Source organism: Gouania willdenowi, chromosome 1, assembly GCF_900634775.1.
Source record: "Gouania willdenowi chromosome 1, fGouWil2.1, whole genome shotgun sequence".
Classification (NCBI taxonomy): domain Eukaryota; kingdom Metazoa; phylum Chordata; class Actinopteri; order Blenniiformes; family Gobiesocidae; genus Gouania; species Gouania willdenowi.
In genome coordinates this window covers 11769400-11776913 of record NC_041044.1, presented here as the reverse complement: position 1 = coordinate 11776913, position 7514 = coordinate 11769400, and positions in this window count along the sequence as shown.

Here is a 7514-nt window from a genome sequence, read left to right as displayed (position 1 = left end):
TGGACAACATGCAGTATCCCAAGGAGATGTTTTACCTTTAACACCTCATATGACTCTTATATGCAACAATGGCGATGAGCATGTCTGAGTAAATGGCAGGTTCAATTAACTCCTGACTGCTCTATACCTACTTTCAAAGAAAGTAACCACACTAAGCCAGTGTCGCAGCACATTAGTGCGCTGTGAGGCATGTCCAGGTGTGCCGTAGGGTTTTGTGACAACCATACTGTTGCGACAATCTGCCTGAGTGCTCCGGGCGCGAGGTAAGGTTATTTTTGGCGCGCGCACCTCACATTGTCCTGCACTAGGCAAGCATATACCAGGCTTTTTTTTTTTTTCACTTGTCTGCACATGCTGTCAAAGGTCAACACTACAAGAAGTACAATCATGAGACAGCATTGCATGTTTTGTTGTTGCAATTAAATAAATTAATTAATTTTATTGCTTAATTGTGACCATCACCAGCCCTCCCTAAGGAAGGGTAAGAAACATTTTATTATAGGGAGGATATAAAAAGGGAGAGCAGTGTTACATCGAGGTGATGGGGAGGGGGAAGGGAGCACTGAGGAGAGACGCAAGGCAGGAAATAGAAAGATCCCAGGCCGAGAAGCAGCCACCGCCCCCCGCATACATATCCGAGAAAGAGCTGAGTACCCAGCGCATCCCGCCACCGACCCCAACCCCAAGGCCCCCGCGCCACTACTTAGTAGCACAGGCGGCGGCCCCCTCCACCCCCAGCCCCACCATCCAGCCTCCCAAGGGTTGGGTATATGTGTGTGGTGCACCAAGTGGGTGAGCCAGACCAGCTGGGAGTGAGTGAAGTGAAGTGTCCATGTAGGAGGCCTGTCTGGTATGAGCCCGGCCCGTCCACATGGTGGGCCACCGGAGAGGGTAAATGGCCACCGAACCATGCCAGCCACACGGAGCACGGCGGGACCCCCCAGGCGCAGCCGGACACCAGCCACATCCCCCAGCCTTCCAGTAGAGCGGTTAGCGCCCGCACTAGGGCCAGCACAAGCCCGCACAGCATCACGATACAACACCCTCCACAGGGAAGCGGCCTCGGCCCTCCCGACGAGAAAGGGTGCTACCAACCGCCCAAGCAGGGCCATCCTGCCAGCCATGGACCGATAGGCAGGCAAACCTAAGCACCCCCAGCCGGGCACCGCCACCCCACATCAATACCGCCAGCAGAGCCCCACCCCCGATCACCCACACGCCGACACGAGACACCCCCCGATGCCAGCAGAGCCCAGAGGACAGCGGGCCCCAAGCCACCAGCCACACCCCGCCCAAGGCAGCGCGGTGCCACACGATCTGCGACCAGTCCTCGGGCAGACGGCGGGGGAGGGCGCTCCGAGACGCCCAAACCAGACACGGCGCCCATGGGGCTTGACACCCCCGGCCAGCAGATCAACCACCCCCGAGGCAGATCCGCCAGGCTAGGAGCCACAGGCCGCACCCCCACACACACACCCAGCACGACCCCAGGGGAGGCCCAGTTTTGGTCCCACCCCCCAATTTTACAGATTACTTAACATTCAACAAAATATGATAAATTTCAGTTCTCATTACAGCACAGAAACTGCTCTTATCAAAGTGATTGATGACATAAGGTTGAACACTGATTCAGGAAAAGTATCTGTTCTCATTCTATTGGATCTCAGTGCTGCATTTGACACTGTAGATCATACAATTTTGTTCCACACATGGGTTGGACTAAATGGAAAAGTAATGCAATGGTTTAAGTCCTATTTAGAGAAAAGTTTTTTGTAAGCATTGGAAACTTTGAATCTGACATATTACCATTGTCCTGTGGGGTTCCTCAGGTCTCTGTTCTTGGACCCCTTCTGCTTAGCCTTTATATACTTCCTTTAGGACAAATTTTACAGATGACATACAACTATATCTATCACTGAACCCAGATGACTATGGTCCTATTGAGATGTTGTGTGACTGCTTAGAAAAAGGTGAACTGCTGGATGAGTGAAAAGTTCCTTCAACTAAATCATGAAAAGATTTAGGTGTCATTGGTAACAAAGAAAAGAGGACTGCTGTCAGCGAGTATCTTGAGTCTCGATCTTTAAAAGCTAAAGATCAAGTCAAAAACCTTGGTGTTCTGATTGACTCAGATCATACATTCAGCATCAGATCAAATCTATCACAAAAACAGCTTCTACCACCTAAAGAACATCTCCAGAATGAAAGGTTTGATGACTCAGAAAGATCAGGAGAAACTGGTCCATGCTTTTATCTCCAGCAGACTGGACTATTGTAATGGTCTGACAGGAATCCCCCAAAAGATCATCAAAAATCTACAGCTGGTTCAGAACGCTGCAGCTCGGGTCTTAACCAGAACAAAGAGGTCAGAACACATTACTCCAGTTTTAAAGTCTTTACACTTTCTACCAGTCAGCCTCAGAATAGACTTTAAAGTTCTGCTGCTGGTGTATAAATCTGTAAATGGTTTTGGTCCAGAATCCATCAGTGAGCTCAGAGCTCACTGTAAACATGGTGATGCTGCTTTTAGTTGTTATGCTGCAAAGTGGAACAAACTGCCAGCAGAGCTGAAATCAGCATCTAATGTGAACATTTTTAAATCAAAGTTAAAGGCACTTTTTTTCTCTACTGCGTATGATTGAGAGAGAGAGAGAGATTTTTGGTCATGTTGTTGTTGATGTAATGTGTTTGTTGATGATTTTAAATGGGTTTTTTTTTTGTTATTTTTTTGCTGACTTTAATGTTCTTATTGATTTTAAGCTGTTGAATGTTTTTTGTTGCACTTTTTGATCATGTAAAGCACATTGAGTTGCCTTGTGTATGAAATGCGCTATACAAATACATTTGCCTTGCCTTACTTACCTGCATTGATTTAATAAAAAAAAGTTTAAAATATACTTTTACCAAATTAAATGTACTTACCTGAAATTGTGTTTATTTGTACTTACTTTGTTTGATGAAAAATTATGAACTTATTTGCAATGTGTTTTATGTTCATAGGTTCTTTCTTGTCACTGGAAAGTATAAAAGTAAGTGAAATCCTGAGTCTGGTTAAGTCCTTCCTTTTTCAAGTGTGGGAAGCCATGACGTTATAAAGACACGTGACACATGACTACACAAAAATAATTACATTATAATTTACTACTTTGTATGCACTAATTTCATAATACAGATGCATACCTAAAAATAATTCTTTAAAAAGAAAAATAGAGAACGCAATATTTCGCTGTTCCCACGGTTCCACAGGTGGGAATTATAAGACTGTGACAAAGGCTGTAGGGCAACATTAAAACAGAGAAACAGCGAGAGGGAAAATGGGGCGCTTTCTTGAACAGTCACCCATGATATTGTACATGATATGAGTGATAACACGTGTTATAACGGCTATTTTGTACAATAGGTGTGTCTTCAGATTTTTACTTGTCTGTTAGTGTGTCTTGGGCACAAAAAGTTTATGAACCACTGCACTAAACCTTTAGTATTATATATGATGTTTTGATAGAGCTTACATATAAAAATCACAACACCACCCTTTAATATTCACAAAAGTCACACCCTTCAACAATACTGCTACCATATTGCCCTTTTTAGGTACTATCCAATATTCTAACAGCAGCACACATATGGTATATTTTTCCAAAGGTGTAAAGCAGACAACCACAACTGATCTATATACACATACACACACACACACACAAACACATATACTGTGTATATATATATATATATGGTGATTTACGCAATGAAAATTGTTTCCTTTGTATTTTTCTTTTTGAGAATAAGAATCTAATGAATTTGAGCCTCAGGTTGGGTAAATGTAACTATTATTTACAACTGTAACTTTGTAAATAATAGTTTGCCACTAAAACTTTTTATTTTCATACTCAGAAGTTCAAGGATATACACCTATTGTTTTATCACAATAACTCAAAAGAACAAGGAGAGAGTGCTGAAGGGGTGGGGTAGCATTTTATATCATTCTTATCATCTGTGCTGATAGTCTTATTTGTCGTGTCTTAAATATTTTCTGCACATTTGTAAAAATCTTTAATTAATTCAATGTAAGCCAGTGCAATCATGCTTCTGTTTGTTGTCAGCCAAACAAATGTTGCAACCAGATCAGTGTGGACTATAATATGAGGCAGAACAGAGCGGGCGACATAGAATCAAATCTGAAGTTGCTGGCAAAGAGTAATCGTAAGTTTGATAGGATAGTCCTCCATGTCGGCACTAATGACTCCCGACGTCGCCAGTCGGAAGCAACCAAAGTGAACATTGAATCAGTTTGTGCTTATGCTAAAACAATGTCGGACTCCGTAATTTTCTCTGGTCCTTTACCAAATCTGACCAGTGATGACATGTATAGCCGCATGTCATCATTTAACCGCTGGCTATCGAGGTGGTGTCCAGAAAACGAGGTGGGCTTCATTGATAATTGGAGATCCTTCTGGGGAAAACCGAACCTGATAGGAAGAGATGGAATCCATCCTACTTTGGAGGGAGCATCTCTACTATCAGAAAACATGGCACATTTATGACATCTCATGAATGAGACCATGTTACAGAGGTGGAGTCCTCCACGCCCCTCTGCGCTTGCCTTAGGACAGTTTCCCTCCCATTGCTATTATGATAGCTGTGTTCATCGCCATGGCAACTGTTGTGATGGTGGTGAATATTATTTTATGGAGACGGTGTCTGTCCCTCGACCCATATTTCACAATGATTTTAACATAAAATCAAATAAAAGAGCTATCAATTATAAAAATCTGAAAAAAATTAAAATCTCAAATCTAGAAACACCAAAACATAAAACCATTAGATGTGCTCTATTAAATATTAGATCACTGAGATCCAAATCTCTACTAGTAAATGACCTTATCTCAGAAAATAACTTTGATTTATTCTGTTTAACTGAAACATGGCTGTATCAAGATGAATATGTTAGTTTAAATGAAGCCACTCCTCCCAGTCATTTAAATACTCATATGCCACGAGACATAGGCCGTGGAGGTGGTGTAGCAGCTATTTATCATTCCTCTCTCCTAATTTATCCTAAACCAAAGGCCAACTACACTTCCTTTGAAAGCCTGGTTCTAAATTTATCTCATATCGAATCAAAAACCTGCCAGCCAGTCTTATTTGCGATAATTTACCGTCCTCCAGGCCCTTATTCTGAATTTCTATCAGAATTCTCTGAGTTTATATCAAACTTAGTCCTCAGTTCTGATAAAATACTGATAGTAGGAGATTTTAATATCCATGTGGACAAAGATAGTGATAGCCTGAGCTCAGCCTTTATGTCCCTAATAGACTCAGTTGGCTTTTTTCAAACTATTAATGAAGCTACTCATCGTTTAAATCATACTCTTGATCTTGTTCTAACATATGGCCTTGATATTAATGAACTAAAAGTCTACCCTGAAAATCCTCTGCTATCAGATCACGTTTTAATATCTTTTAACATTATCCTAGAGGATCTCGCACTGTGCAATAAAATAGTTACAAGTAGAAATCTATCCAACAGTGCTGTGGCTAAATTTAAAGAGGCCATTCCTGCTGCCTTAAACTCAGTGCACCATCCAATAAATAACTATAACATTAATTATAACCCCTCTCAACTGGATCTGCTTGTCGATAGCTCTGCTAGTCTACTAAAATCCACCTTGGACTCAATTGCCCCATTGAGGGAAAAAACTATTAAACGTCAGAGGAAAGCTCCGTGGTTTAGCTCTGAAACTCACACACTCAAACAAACAACCCGTAAATTAGAGAGAATGTGGCGCTCCAATAAAACAGAGGAGTCACGAATACTCTGGCAAGAAAGCCATAGTAAATACATGACAGCCTTACGACATAGTCGATCTACATACTACTCCTCACTAATTGAAGAAAATAAAAATAATCCGAGGTACCTTTTCAGCACTGTAGCCAGGCTAACACAAAGTCAGAGCTCTATTGAGCCCATGATTCCTCTAGCCCTCAGCTGTGAGGACTTTATGACATTTTTTAACGATAAAATTCACAAGATTAGAGATAAAATTAGCCACTCCCTGCCTTCACCTGGGCCTGCTGTACCATTAAATGTAAATAGGCCTAACCTAAACTGTTTCACACATATAGGACTTCAGGAACTTAACTCTATTATTTCATCCTCCAAACCATCGACCTGCCTTTCAGATCCGATCCCAACTAAGCTGTTTAAAGAAGTTATTCCCCTAGTCTGCCCATCTTTGTTGGAGACAATAAATATATCCCTATCAATAGGCTACGTGCCACAGTCCTTTAAAGTAGCTGTAATCAAACCCCTTCTCAAAAAACCTACTCTTGATTCCAGCACTTTAGCAAACTACAGGCCTATATCTAATCTTCCTTTTATTTCAAAGATTCTTGAGAAAGTTGTGGCAGCTCAGCTCTGTGAATTTCTTCAAAACAACAACCTGTTCGAGGACTTCCAGTCAGGTTTTAGAGCTCAACACAGCACAGAGACTGCTTTAGTTAAAGTAACTAATGATCTACTCTGGGCTTCAGATGAAGGACGACTCTCAGTGCTGGTTTTATTAGATCTTAGTGCAGCTTTTGACACTATAGATCACTATATTCTACTAGAGAGATTAGAGAAATTACTTGGAATCACAGGGACTGCCCTAAACTGGTTTAAGTCCTACCTATCTGATAGGTACCAGTTTGTACACGTGAATAATAAGTCTTCTGTGTACACTAAAGTAAGCTACGGGGTTCCTCAGGGCTCTGTGCTAGGTCCAATCCTCTTCTGTATCTATATGATCCCCCTTGGTAATGTTATGAGAAAATACTCTGTTAACTTCCACTGCTATGCTGATGATACCCAACTGTATGTATCAATGAAGCCAGGTGAGACAAATCAGCTATCTAAACTTGAGGCCTGTCTAAAGGACATTAGGGCCTGGATGGACCAAAATTTTCTTCTTCTCAACTCAGACAAGACTGAGGTCATTGTACTGGGCCCACGACACCTTAGAGAAACCTATGCTAGCCTAACTGCCCTAGATGGCATTACTCTGGCACAAAGCACAACTGTTAGAAACCTTGGGGTTCTATTTGATCAGGACTTATCCTTCAACTCTCACATAAAACAAACTTCAAGAACTGCCTTCTTTCATCTCCGTAACATTGCTAAAATCAGATCTATCCTGTCTCAGGGCGACGCCGAAAAACTAGTCCATGCTTTTGTTACCTCTAGACTGGATTATTGTAATTCTCTTTTAGCAGGCTGCCCGAGCAAGTCGCTTAAGATACTTCAGCTGGTTCAAAATGCTGCAGCACGTGTACTGACTAAAACTAGGAGAAGAGATCACATTACTCCTGTATTAGCCTCTCTGCATTGGCTTCCCATAAAATATAGAATAGAATTCAAGATTCTTCTTCTCACTTATAAAGCCCTAAATGGACAGGCACCAGTCTATCTCAAGGAGCTTGTAGTGCCATACAATCCCCCCAGAACACTACGCTCTCAAAATGCTGGACTACTCGTTGTT